The sequence below is a fragment of the Gymnogyps californianus genome, chromosome 6 (assembly GCF_018139145.2).
Source record: "Gymnogyps californianus isolate 813 chromosome 6, ASM1813914v2, whole genome shotgun sequence".
Classification (NCBI taxonomy): domain Eukaryota; kingdom Metazoa; phylum Chordata; class Aves; order Accipitriformes; family Cathartidae; genus Gymnogyps; species Gymnogyps californianus.
The window spans coordinates 21,527,188-21,542,618 of record NC_059476.1 but is presented as its reverse complement, the minus strand read 5'-3'; positions in this window follow the sequence as shown (position 1 = coordinate 21,542,618).

Below are 15,431 nucleotides of genomic sequence, written 5' to 3'. Positions count from 1 at the left end.
GAACCTGCTGTGGGACAGGAGAATGGAATGGATGACCTTCTGATGTTCTTCCCAGCCCTATTTCCTGTGTATCATTTGCAAATGGAAAAAATGAGTCTTATCCAGCCTTGTATTTATAAAGCGGTGGGGTGATATGTACCAGTCTGGGTAGCGAACTTGACAGAACTGCACATAAAGAAATGAATCTGCAAAGTAAATTCCTATTTCAGCATCTATTAATATAATAAGATGGTAGCAGTAGCAAATGTAGACACTAAACCTGTGGCGCAACTGCGCCCAACAGAGCCACATTAAATGCTTTGTAAACTCTGGATCTTCAGTAAGATCTGTGTCTTCTGTTGCAGAGTTATCAGCATCTTAGTTTAAGAAAGATCTCAGCAGCTGTGCAGGTCAAATAAAATGTTAAATCTGATTTCAGTTCTTCATCTGGCTTGATCTGTGATCATGAGCTTCTTTAGAAGGATTCTGAAGTGCAGAAGAAGTTGCCCATGGCTTGCATGAAAAGAAGGGATCTCAAAACTGCTAAATTAATTAGCAGCTCCGAAGTAAATTAAATACCTTGTTTTAAATATTAGATAAGTAATTGCTAATTGTTAGTGATAAACTTATGGATGCTTTCCTCACACCTTCCCATCAGATGGATATCTGACTTGCCTGGTTAGTTCAAAATCAGTTCAATAAAGCATTCAGCTGCAGTTCTTTGGCAGCACATCACCTTCTGGGGATTTCAGGAGATGAAGGTTTCTTCAGGGCTATTTGAAGCAGTAGAAAGAACTCTCTACATAACTCAGGGCTACTGAAACCCTCACCAGCTTTTGCTATAAATGCAAGATGCATTTCCAAGGCATAGGGCACTTTCTTTTACATAAATAAAAGACCACATGTATTAGCTTGGTTTTTTTTATATATAAACTCCAAACAAATAAGAAACCCAGAGGAATAATTTAATTTCTTCATTCCTGCTTCTTCTCTTGAAGAAATATTGTAAAAACAGACAGAAGACTATCTGAACTCTGTTGCTCAGTATACCACTGGATGGCATTCTGATGCTAAGGTGATGTAGCACAACCTGCATAGGTTAGAACAGATATTCTAGACCTTTGTTGCCAGCATTTTAGTATCTCCCAGAGCCCCACTAGAGAAATAGGCATGATCTAATAAAGCAGTCCAAGTTATATGGGCAAAGATTGCATAGTAGACTTCTGGCTCCACGAAGGTCTAACCTCCATGGTTCTGCTCAGTGAGACAGCTGTGAAGCAATGAAGCAATGTGTTCTGAAATTGGAAAGGGCTGCAGCAGGCAGTAAAAGTTTGTAGTCAAACAAAGCTCTAAGCCTCTACTTTGTGTTTTTGGTGGGTCAAACTCCTTCCATAGGAGCTGAAAGCAGCCGCGGTGCCGCCATGTCCCAGAGCTGGGAGTCAGAGAGCTAGTAAAGTGGCTCAGCAGGGTTGTGCTGGAGCAGAGGCAGCTTCCAGCGGCCCTGTCTTTAGTGAGGAGTGTCAAGTTTTTATGAGCATCGTTACGTTTTTATAGTTTAATGGGTTTGACTATTAAAGCATAACAAAGCACGTTAAAATCTTGCCACGGCTCATTTCTGCACTCAGTAGCAAGTCCTTGCTATGTGTAGCGAGGGTCCCTAGGAAATACTAAATAACAAAGGCTAGCTTAATACAGTGCTTTTCACATCTTCTTTATCCACTTTAATCATCTCGGTCCCTTTCTATTTAAAAACAGTCTTGATTTGAGGTGTGTTTTATTCAGCTTCAAAGATCTCAGCACAGTGGCTAGTCTGGAATTCACACCTATGGGTTGACTTCTCCAGGAAAAAAGATGACAGTTTGTATAAATACTGCAGATGAGAAGAGAGACCATTAGAAAACGTGTTTTGAAAGACAGTCTCATAGAAACTAAGGAACACTGGATTAAAGAATAGGGTGAGGAGTTTCGGTAAAGAAGCAATAAAGAAAAGAATAAAGTAAAGAAAGCAACGATGACTAGTTGCCAACACTGAAAGTTTGACAGAATGGAGAATGGTGTATTAGTTTTAAACAGTGGTGCTGGCATCTTCAGTTACAAGAACATGGAGGTGGATCCAGGCTGCAGTCCAAGGGAAGTTTAGTGTAGCAGCAATTCAGAATTCACTCTAGCTACAGTCCATGAGATCTATAAATAACTAAATAGTGTTAAATTGAGACAGGCACTACTCCCAAGGATGGCAGTGTGGCAGAGAACATGGTAGGGCACTGAGGTATTCAAAGCTGGCAGGGACTCCAATACTGGAGCTAGACAGAGGAACAAGTACATCAAGGACAACAGAAAATATGGTGCAGAATATGAAGAGCAGTTCCTTAGGGTAGGCGAGGGGCAGCACTGACTTTTGGTGCTTGTGGATGTAAGATAGAGTGCTCTGTGGGGATGTTTCTTTGCATCTCTTTCTGCATTTATAGAGAAAAGCTAGAAAGTATGATAATTCAGTTAAAATCTCATAGGGGGAATTCTAAATGTCTTTTATTTGTAACAGGCAGCTTCAGGAAATAGATGAACAGAATACTTAAAGCTTACATTTGATTTTGGTTTTCTATTTCAATTAGGGTCTTTGCAAAATAGAGTTTTAAGGTTTCCATTAAACTGAAACCTATGAGGCAACTTAAATGTAGTGGAGCACCTATGTACTTGTGTTGTTTTTAAAAAGGTATTTAGGGGTCTTAAGATGCAGATCTAGATGTACGTAATGGCATTTTCAGAAGGAAGCTGGTATCTATATTAGGAATTTTGGAAAATCTTACTAGGTGCTAATTGACATTGTTTCATGCCTAAATATGATTATAATTGGGTTCCTTGTGAGCTTTAGGATCAAAGTGCTTTGGAAATGTAAAGTATTTTATTATTATTTACTGCCTTCACTTAATTTGCTCATATGTTTTATAAGCTCTTGAAAGCCTTTGCAGAGTTATGGCAACATGATCCAGACCTGGAATAAACCCACTGATGATGATACATTCAGAAGGGATGTATTTACCACAAGGCATCCCAGTGCTTGTCAGTGGTGCCCCGTCCCCAAAGATGGCTTGTTAGTACGTTCATCTTCCTGTTAACAGTCTGCATTTAATACCACTTGCACTCATGACTCAGAGAACACAAGTTCATCATGGGGTTACTTACCATTGCCAAAGAAACTTCACTCATTCTTTTCTCCTTATTCCCAGAAAATCATTAAGGATTCTAGCAAACTATTCCAAAGGGAACTGGTAAATTCAGGGATTCTGCTTCATGACCCATGTGTTACAGGATCTTTTACAGCAGAAGGGAGTTCTAATAAATGTCACTGAAAACATATTGCAGATCACTGTTAAATAATCCCTGCTTTATTGCAGTGAAAAGTGATTCAACAGTACAATGATGAACATGGAAGAAAATCCTCCTAGTGATAGGACATATGGTCTTTTTAAGGTTCTAGAATGGTAGCTCACCTTCCATGGGAAGACAAATAAGCACAGGTGACAAGGATCCCAGCTGGCACATTTTAAAAGCTTCCAGCTTGGGAAGGAAGGAGAGGGACCAATTATGCAGAGGGTTTCTTAAAGGAAGGTGTCCCTGCTTGATGAGAAGAAGGAGGAAGTAGCCTATTCTTTTGTTTGATAGTAAAGATTGATTCTGAGATTTCACACCAGAGTAACAATACTACTTTGTCATCCCTAGTAGGAGTTATGATCTGCTTAAGTATGCATGTTGGTCAAGTGGCAAAACTGAATAGACATCACAAGAAGGTAAAGAAAAATCTTACAGAAACATTATTGTGTTGTCTGTTCACTTGGTTAATTCAGTGCTCCTGATAATAGAAGATTTGTCTTCTCTTTTCTGCCTTCCAGATAGTAAGTACTGTTAGCTGCTGTAAATATGAACTGTGGTTTTACCAAGAAATGTAGAAAGTAATTCTGACTTGACTATGTGTCTTTATATGGGGAGTCTTCATGTGGCCGTGGATGAGATGTGAATAGGAAAAATGTGAAGTTGCCCTTTCTCATGTCACCAAAAGTTGATTTGTCAGTGCAAGCATGTTCCAGGAACAGGAGCTGAGATAAGGAGAGGTAGGAAGAAGTGAGGCAGAGAATGCCATGGGTTTGAATGATGAAAGGGACGATGCAATAAGAGATTAGTGCAATGCAGGGAGAGAAGCTGCTTAGAATGAATACGATAATTACATCTGACTATCAATAAGGGGGTGAGAAAGTATGTATACTATGATGTCACAAGTGAAGCAAAAGAAATGTTATGGTACTGATGTTATAGTACTGTTGAAACTGTGGTCATCTAAGTAGAGAGTGAATAGCTTGGAAGGGTCATCTGTTAACAGTGGTATTTTTGTTGAGCTCTCAGCCTCAAACACTTCTCCAAAAGATTTCAAAGTCCTATTAAAAATATCTGAATTGTCACAGTGAAAAGAGATTTGAAGTTCCATTGAGATCTAGTTCCCCAAATATTCTTCCTAACTTTTCCACCAGAATCTGTGGGGAGAAGATTTGGTGGTTTTTGTTAGATTTGGGTAAAGTTTTTGGTTGAGCTGAATTATCTAATGCTTCTGCTTATTTTTAGCATAAAAGGTTTTCATCTTTTCCTTTCATTCCTGCAACCAAGAATTGTCCATGCAATATAATCTACTTTTATCCCAGTCAAATTGGTAGGGTTTACGTCATATGCCTAACAACAAAGGGCTAATGTGAGTAAGGTTTCATTCCTCTTATTGTTACTCTGTGCATGCCAAGGAATTATTTTAGTATGACTGATTTCTGCAGAATCTGGATGTGGCTGGTGGTGACCCCCACAGATTACAGCTACCGTTCTCTGGAAAGATGAGGCATCTGTTTTTTATACATCCAGCATTATGTAGGATGGATTCCACCACACAGGTAGCTAAGGTGACTGAAACTCGATCCTGTGAATATCCCTAAGGATGGGGAACTATAGCTGCCTAAACTTTAATGTGTTAGTGACCATTCCACTTCTATATTCACTGGCTAAATGGCAGCACTGAAAGTGAAATCAAAGCTAAACATGATGAAACTCATACGCTGACAATGCAAGTACCATCATTGTATCAGGTATTGTAATCTTCCCATGACATGTAATGCATGATTTGGTGTGCATTAGATCCATCAGCTGCCTACAGTCTACCGTCACTTGCCAGGCAGATAGCACATTGATAGCTCTTACTGGTTGTGCCCTCTGTTAACACACAATTACTGTATAACACAAAATTACTGAGGAGATTTCATTCACTTGTAAAACAAACCAGTGAATTATTTTCATTGACTATTTGCACCCCTTAGACAGGAAGTACTGTTTGTGCTATCTGCATACATGCAAAGTGATTTCCCATCCTTCCTGTATCAAAACCTGTTTCAGTACAGAAAATACCCTTGTACAAATATACAAACATACTTTCATACCTGTATCGTACATTTTACATAGCAATGTTTATTAAAAAAAAAAGTCTCTGTATGTATTTCTTTTCATATTCACTTTAAAATGAAATGGAAAAAGCTGCCTTCGCAAGGAATTTTTATTGGCGAAGCATATAATTTACTTTGGCTCCATAAATCAAAGTGCAGTCATGTTGCAAAATATGGGTAGCCCATTTAGAAATATTCCATCAGGAGGTATAGAGGTACAGTATATTATACCTGCTGTTTCAAATAAATAGCATTCTCAATTCCTGTTCATCTGTATATAATATCTTTTATTGCAATGTGGTGCTTTCCATCAAGTTAGTTAATTTTGTTCCTGCAATTCAAGATGTAATTGATCACTACAGTACTTGCCCTTGGGACAAAGTATCTTTTTTATCCAGTGTGTTGTTTCAACATTTCACCATTCTTTTAAAAATATTCTATATGAAATATCGTAGCCTGTGCAATAAGTTTTATAGTTCTGTTTTTAATTATTTTTTCTATCTTCAACATATGTATGTTGTCTGTAATACGTACTACATACATCCTTCTGTTCTCTACCTGCATTTTGTTTTGCAAAAGGATGTATTTCAACATCATTTGCATGAAGCTTGTGGATGATTTCAGTTAGCTTTAGATCACAGGGCTTCAGTTCAGCAAATTACTTAATTTTGTGCTTAATCTCTTGTTGTTTTTATAGAGCTACTCAAATAGAGAGCAATGCAGAGCTAGGTTTTCAATTTCAATATATTATAATTAATTTTATTTATAAACTATTACTTTGAAATAATTGGAATGTTTTTCTATTGGACTTTTACAGTCTTGTAAATCTTTTATACGTTAAAAAGATTTTTGTTTTGAAAGTAATTCAGAATGAAAAATTCATGAGAAGGCTGTGTCAGACTTTTTACCTAAGACGAGTCTATAGCCCCAAGTAAGCTAAGAAATAGCTCAGAAGGAATAGAGGTGTATAACTTTTGGTAAGCTGCTAAAAGAAGTATTGACTCACTTACTGAAGCTAAATAAGTCAGAATGCCTGAAGAGTGATGATATGGTTCAAACAAAACCATAATGGATCAGAAGTGTAGTTATCCTGCACTTCAACTGTAAACTCTTTGGGGCAGGGACTGTACATATAGTGGGTCCTCCAAGGTACTATTTCAGTACAAATAAATCATAATAATAATAAATAATTAACCCTGTGGCATTGGAGAGGCCAGCAGGTGGTCAAAGGAGACTGAATGCTCAGCACTTGGCATTAGAGGGTATGCCTGTAAAACAGCAGGTGATATGCTGGGAAGATCTGAATGAGAGCAACTTATGTGGTTAGGTGTGTTCTGCAGATTGAAAATTCTAGCTCTATCCATCTAATCTAGATTGGCTAGAAATTTTTTAAAAAATTCAATTTTCTAAGGAATTCCATTGAAACTTTAAACAGGCATGAAAAAAACAGAACAATGATTTTTTTTTTTTTTGCTACTTTTGAATTCATTTTTGGCCAACTGGTTGAAGTAAAATACTTGGAGGGAGTTGTTATGGGTATATGTTAAAATTTTCCTGCACAATGCATTTTAATTTGGAGATAATCCAAATTTTTATTGCTATACCAAACTGAAGAAAAGGGCTTTCTCTTTAAAAAGAAAATGATATAAAAATATTTTAGTACTAAGAGCATAAATTACTTCAGAAATATGAGTTAACTAACATTTCTAATGCACATATGCATCACTATTACAGCCAACAGATAATGGTGGAAATTCCAGAAATAGTTTTTAGGTATTAGAATTGAGACTTAATTAAGGCATAGTCTATGTATTTTTGTGTTTGCCTTTTGTTAGGATTTCTAGCAATTGAGCTATTGGAAAGAATATTAATAAATCAAGAATTTAGTTGAAAATAGTTACCTTATATGCATCCAGCTTCTAATTTTGAATGGATAGTGTTTCTGATTGGGGTGGTCAGTCACACTTCTGATTCCCAAAATCTGTGTTTTTAAGCAACTGGAATGTAATTAGTGCAGCATGAATTGCAATAACAGATCCTCAGTAGGAAGTGAAATCTATTGTTAATAGTAATGAAAACAAAATTATATTACATTCTGAACAATTCCATTTCCAGTATACTTTCAAGGGTAAAGAAAAATGGCTGTGTAGTAGTAGGAAAACTTGTACGGTTTAATAGTAGTATATGAGCAGGAAAAGTTTCTAAAAAATGTTCCAGAGTAAACATAAGTAATTTCCCTTTTGAAAAACCCTAGTAGAATAGCCTGAATGTTTCTTTAAATGTCATTGGTGCAGCTTAGCCAGTAACACTTTCTCCATTGAACCACATACTTAGCACTGGAAGTTTCTTGCCAGTGTAACTGTACTGGCTGGCTATAATTGTCTTCTGAGCTATAATGCATTGCATACGGCCCCATTCCTTCAGTGAGACTGACGAGTGGAAGACTTCTGGAAAAGATTTGGTTATCAGGTGACTACAAGTGTGTACTCAGAGCACTAAACTCTAGGTCTGGCATACTCAAAACTGACATTGATTTTGAAAAGTTCCTAGTTAAATAGTCAAACGGTACTGAAGTCTCAGACTAGCCCATGGAAGTGTATTCATTAAAGAAATGTTATGGCACTTATCCAATACCTTTAAGACTCTTTAGGAGTATTTTAATTTATTTTCAGCAAATACTGGGTTGGGCTATGTGCTTCCAGTCCCTGACAGCACTTGGAGGTCATCACCCAGCTACGTGTGTATGATAAGCTATGGACTGTATTTATGTGTTCTTTGGCATTTGATTTTTCTTCTGTAGATAAGATTCATGGGTTACTTTGCTCTTACCTATCGTGGTTTCCTGTCTTTTCACTATGTTTGCGAGGTGAAGCTCTAGTGGTCTCTTTCCTGACTATTCTGGCTGTGGTTACAGAATTGAGGATTTCTTTTCTCTTTTGTCTTCTTCTCATCAGGTAGTACACAGTGTGCATCCATAAGCATTGCTTGTTGACTGATGTCACCATTTTACCAGTGCCACATATATATATATATCATTTTCATCATTCAATGAAAATATGTTGCCAGCAAGAATTACAGAATTTAGGGCTTGGAAAATAATACTTCATTTTGTAACAAAATGTTTCAGGAATATACCTTGCTGTTATGTGTCCTGTACCACTTCATAGACATTCATTACTGTTTGAATATACCATCATATAGTTAGGCCATTGCTTTTCACATACTCTCGAGTCATTTTTACTTCCTCTGAGCTTCTAAAACAGAGGAGTTCTATCTGTCCTTCAGGTGTTACAGGAATCTTGAACTGCTTATAATAAGAATAGTAGAAATCTACTTTTATTCTTATGTTCTTGACAAGTGCCTGTTGTTATGGTTGTCAAACATTGCACATTGTAAGCATATTTTGCACATTAACAATGAAGGCAGAAATGACATGAATTGAAAATTGTTTAGGTATTTTGGGAAAAAGAAGGGAATAGATAGTGTGGGCATGTAACTGAAGGATGCCAAAGGCAGAAGGAACTTGCATTAACAGTTCTGGTGCTGACACTGTGGCTAGTTTGGAAAGAGAAGAGATGGAGAGCTAGTGAAAGCTGGAAACGGCTGGAAAATCAGTTTGAGATCAGAATGAAGAACTAGGCAAGGTGACTGAGTGTAGGATATAGAGAGACTGCAAAAGGAAGTCTGGAGGGATGAGACATGCTGGATCAAGGATCCAGAGGACCTTCATTTTGTAATCATCTGCCTCATTCTCTAAAAAGCAACCAGCTTTTGCAATAAATGAGGCAGAAGACTCCTCTGCCATGCAGCCTTCCTAGAGCAGGTCTGCCTTGAGCATCAAATTAATTAGAAATCTATACATGTCATTTTAGATTATCTCAGCAGATATACATACACAGAGTCAGAATTCAGGATGAGCAAGCAAACTGAATTAAGTATTTTCACATATCTGCTCTTTGACTTTGCAACTTTAATAATACTTTTGAAATATTTTTTCTGTATATACTAAGGATGCATATCCATTCACATTGAGAAATATGCATATTCAGATATACACAGACTATACAAATGGACACACCAATGGAAGTATATGCACATAAGCATAGAGGACATAGGACCATGCATGCACATGTGCACATACAGAAGCAAATCCACATACAAGAAGTGGGAAGTACATAACCATGAACAGCATTGCATGAATACACACATAGATACCTACACAACACAGTTCCCTTCACAGCTGTGTAAAGTGACAGAAAGGCCTGGAGCTGTGCAAACATCATTAAAAGACACCCACACAGCCATGACTGTCTCAGGCTGGAAAAAAGGGAATACTGAAAAATACTGTCTGGGAGAACAAAACAGGAGAGTCAACCCATCAAATGTCTGGAACTAAAATAATGCCAGAGAGTATACCCCGGCCAAAAGCACTGCCAGCAACTAAGTCAGTCACACAGCAAGAGCAGTCATCCACACATACATATGCTGCAAGAAAAATATCCACCACCTGCCAACTGGCTACTAGCAACCATGACGTGTGTGTGTGTGGCCAGTGTGTTGGCACCAGTGTTGGAAGAGGAAGAGGAGTGGAAAGAAAGGAAACAGCAATAGGAAATCAGAAACAACAGAGGTGAAATGGAATCAGTGCTCCCAGTCAAAACATTTGTTTAATAGAAACAGAAGTCTCAATGTGTACAATTTATGTTTTACACAGTGAAAGGTCCTGGTCATGTGTGAAACTTCAGCCTTCTTGAGTAGCAGGAGGTCCTGTATGTGTGAAGCACATCGCTCCACTTAGCACACATCAGATGTCTTGAAAATGCCAAACAATGAAACAGGTGGCTAATTGGCTTCTCTCCTTTCAATTCCTACAACAAGAAGAAATTTGGTCAAGTGGTGAGAATTGGATGCTCAGTCAGGTCTCCTGGCTGGTGTTCTAGGCTCTCTCTCTGAAGTGCTGTGTGATCTTGGATGACTCATTCATGTTCTTTGTGCCTAAGCCTGCTATGCGTAAAATAAGGATAGTAATGCTTCTTTACCTCTTAGGGGTGCAGGAAGATCGAACGAATGGATGTAAAACTCCTTAAGATTCATGACAGATATCAAGTAGAGGAAAACTGAATTGCAAATGAAATTCCTGAAATCTGTCTCTGAGTCGGACACAGTGTTGCAGGGTAGATTTGAGTGACACCAGCATTTCATGGCAGTCAGATTCCATTTTCATGCTGGTTCCATATCTGTATCTCCTGTATTTTGTTAGGATAGTTTTCAGTATGATACAATAAATTTTTTCCCAGTATCATACTATTACTGTATGGCACCTCCACACCTAAACTTTACTTTGAAAAAAACCAAGTAATTGAAAAAAGCAAATTTGACCTTCTTAATTTCAGTATTTTCATACTTGCTCTGAATAGCTAATAGCCATTTTTGCTCTAATGTTCTTACCTATTGCTTTCTGAACACTTTTCTTTACAAGCCTAAATCCTGAAGAAAAATCATCCAATAAGTTAACTGCTTATCTATTCCTGCCTAGATAAGTGATAAATGGGGAGCTCATCTAATCATCTATTCTTATTTAAGGTAGTATGAGTTTTTGCGTTAATGTGATGTAATGCTGTGTTGCCTTCACTGTCAGCTCATAAAGAAATGTTACAAACCACCATAGTGGGAATCCTTTTAGCCATGCCAGGCTGCATGCCTTGGCTTCTCCTCTGTCATGAGACCTAGCTTTAAGTCGATCAAGTCACTTATCCATCCAGACACCCACCTGGACGAGTGTGGTTTTGGCCAGAAATTCAATCCAAGATCTAAGAACATAGATAAATTTCTGTTGAAATGATAAGCACAGTAATTTTTGTTTCCAAGACATTCACATGTTTTTAACAAAAAAACATTTCATCAAAAAGTTCCAGACAGCAATATAGCAATTTTTTACCATGGGAATTCACCTCATGGACTAAATGTAGAACTACTCAGAATTTCTCCATGAGACATTTTCTCATCAATGAGTGTCATTCCAGAAAACTAAATATATGCAGGTTGTTGTTGATTTTGACAATATGCGTTTAAGAAAATAGAGGATGAGGCACTTCAGTGGGGTGGACAGTTCTTTGGCATAACTGGATTTTGTATTCAAATGTATTTTGTCTTGAATTTTTTGTCTTCAAATGATATGTCATCATAGTGCATCACAGCCCATTTGGAAACTGCATGAGAATGATTCTTCTGAGGAGGTGCTTTACGGGGTGAGTGAAGGCAGTCATGCATCTGCTTTGCCCATGTTTTGAGCCCGCCAGATAGGAGAAGTCCAATTCAGAAGCCATGTGCTGAAAAGCAAGATAAATTAGCTCAGGCTTGATGCAATGTTCATATGGTTACATGGCTTTTGGATAGAGCTGGCTGCCATCTGGCTTGTGTGAAGTATGGTAGAGTAAAATCCCAACTGCCTGCACCTATTTGTCTGGACATACCCAACATCTGGTTAGAGAAACAAGCTGTAATTCACTGCTTAGTAAACTTGCTTCATCATTTCTCAGTTTCACTTCTGACTTGTGTATTAGCAGGTTATATCCTGCATTTACACAGTATCTTCATCGCTACAGTGTTCACCTCATGCCTGTCGTTAATGTACCTAAACCACTGTGCAAATAAATAAAGACTGTACAGCTGCTCAAGATTCTTTCATTAAATTCTCAGAATAAAAACTGGCTTTACATCCAGTTGAGAATATTCATGAAAAAGTGCTGGTTTGATTAGAAAAGAATTTAAGTGAAGAATCATAAACCAGAAACTGTAACACCCCCCAAAATAGTTGTTCAGGAGAAATTTCTCTTTTCTGGAAAAGCTTGGATGTCTGATTTAGTTTTATATATATTTTTATATATATAGATACACATATTTTTCTACTTGGATTTTCAGCAAAGTAAATAAAATGCCCAAAGGAAAAAAAAAAATCTTCTAAATTGTTGCTGGTCAAAACCTGATGACTAAAATAACTATATTAGACAGAAAATGCTTGGAGAAGTTGCAGATTACTATGAATTTAGTTTTTGTTTCTTAATCAGATTATAATATTTGGGTGCATTTAGGGAGAACATGTAAAGCTGACCTGAAGTTAAACATTGTAAATTGCTTTAAGTCCAAGAGCATCTGCATGACTTCTAAGGCATTTGAGCCTGGAAGAAAGTATACTGGTTAAGGCTCAGATCTTGGTATGCTTTATCAATGATTTGCTTTTGTTCTTAGCTTAGAAACTTCTCAGTACATTCATCAGTTTTTTCAAACAAGCTGGGTAGGATGATCTGGGATCCTTATCATCCTGTTTAACACAAAGATTTTTACTCTTTTGTACTGAGCCCTGGATCATGGTTTGTCCCTCTGAAGTCAAAACATTTTCTCCTGGATAAAGGGGCCTGCCACAAAGAACTTTTTGCAGGAGGAGATTTCAGACTCCCTTTGGACATAACCTTCTATTTCTGAAGTTAAAGAACTTAGTATTTGTGCAAGTGAAAGGCAAATGGTCCTAGAAACGCAGTATATAGGAATGAGGCTGTATCACTGGTGACTAGTGGAGGCTATAACACATTACCATACAAAACTGTGCTGCTGAGGAGCTAAAGATCAAGTCCTGCAGCATATTTCCCAAAGGCTCCAGGACCCTGAAGCTGCCCTGCCAGGTGGTAAAGGCAGTTCCAATCAGTCATCTAAGCTGCTTCCTGCAGAAAATGTCAGAAATACTTGTATCTGTGTGGAACAGGCGGACAGCAAGAGAGTTGCCAGTTTCACTTTGGAAGTAAACGTCTTGGGCTCAGTTATGCTTCTGACTTTCAGACGTAGCTGCTTCCCAGCTGGAGACATCCTCCATCAATCATCTTGGCCGGAGTGTACAAGATGATATTTTAAAAGGCTAGTTCTGTGCCTCCCATCTTCTTTCCAGAGTGGGCATGGGGAGTTTGTTGGCAAGACAGGAGGGGGAAACAGAAATACAGTACCTAGCACAGGCAAGTCAGTGGGGCCCTTACACATTGCTACAGTACAAATAATAGCTGCCTTAGTACCAGCATAGTTGGTTCAGTAGTATGTATGGGGGAATTTTAACTAAGTTATCGACAATTCATCTTGAACCTCCTTCCCACTCCTTGTGAGGATTGTGCTAAAGAATAGTGATCTGGTACCACATGGTGACAGAAGGCTGAAAGACTTTGTTCTCTAACAAAAGTCAGATCAGTTCCAGTCCATTCAATTCCAGATATCGCTTCCAGGCTGTTGTAACCATGATGGTGGTGAATTTGAAAGGCAGAAAGGGCTGAGCATCCTGCTCAGAGCTTCCCGGAAGTTTAGAAAGGAATCAGCTTGAATCATAAATTCTAGGATTTTCCAGAATTATGGCTTCTCCTGTTCATAGCACAGACTCAGATAACTACTTGGTGATGGTTATGGTGGAAAGCCAGTTTAGGATGAAATAAAGAGCCATTCCCTGGTATCAAAAGCTGTTTCGTACGCTCTGAACCGAATCCTAACTCCAAGAGTATTTATGCTGAAAAAACAGAGATCAGTGTATTTCTTACTATTGTTCCTTTTTTGTGGGAGAGGTATCATTGGTCCCTGCAAAAGCTAGATTTCAGCTGAGCATGTTTATTCCATGCTGTTGTTAAAATGAGGACAACTGCTTCACGTTGCTGTGGATAGTGACTTGAGCAATTGAAGCTTGGATGAAAGTCTGATGAGACAGCGCCTAAAACAGCCAAGCCCAGGGAGATAGCTTACCCTGAGGTTCATATTTCAGTCCATTTTACCAACAAATCTAAGCTCTGGGAAGCAGGTGAATATTCAAAGTGTACAATTCCATTTTCCTGTGTCCTTTCCTGCAAGTGAATGGGAGATACAGAACAATTAAGTGAAGCGTTGTGATTGCCTCCATCGGTGAAGTTCAGCACTTGTTTAAATAGTCTGAAGCACTGGGTCTACACATGCTGGTGGAAAAAGTAAAGCTGAAGTGATTATTTCTGTTCGTTGAATGAATTGGAAAAATCAAAAGGATCTGATCTAATTCAGAGCAGATGCCTCTTCCTCACACCTAGGGAAAATACATCATGCAAACAAGATATGAGTGAATGCAGTTTCAGGGGGAAGGCTGATCGGTCCCTTCCTTGTTCATGATATGCTGCATCCAGCCCTGATAAGGATGTTGGACAAGACTGTATTGTTTCAATTTCTGCCATATACTCAATGTGTAACGTCAGGGAAATCATTTAATCTCTTCATCCTTCTGTTCTCCAGGCATTGAATCTTTTCTTTGCTCTCTGAGATTACAAACTCTGGAGAGTAGCAATAGTTTCTGTTTAGTACCAAATACACCATGAGTTTCTGAGTGCCAGAGTAATAAAATTGTAATCTGTTCTTCTGAACAGCTTGTAGATGGAGGATATTGTTTCATTTGGTGCTCTAACTTATGTGATCACTTTCCCTCAGTAGGGAGCTTTATTCTTCCATTGACTGCAGAGAGCCTGTGAATATGAGTCGACTAAGTCTGAAGTTTGGCTTTGTTCATACCTCCTGTAGTTCTTATGAATTCTGAAAAGTCAGTTGTACTCAATGTATTCTACTCAGTGTTGCAAAGACTTGCACCTCCACCTCTGCTCATTTTTGCTTGTATGCTCATTTCACTTGATCAGTGACCACCCGCCTCTGTTTGAATTTTCAAGGTGAATGATTGAATTGAATCTTGCTATATAGTCTTTCCAACACTGGACCACCCACTTACGCTGCGTCCTTTAAAACAAACAGACAAAATATCTAAGTTCTTTGTTCACCCTCAACTTTGCTGGTATTATTTTACAAGCATAATCTTGTTTAATACCTGATAATTAGTGGTAATAGCTTTTTTAACTTCTGCAGCTGTCAAAACCACACACCTCTAGCAAAAGCATAGAGAATATTAGGTATCCAGGCAGTGGGCTACATTATCCCTCCAGTTTA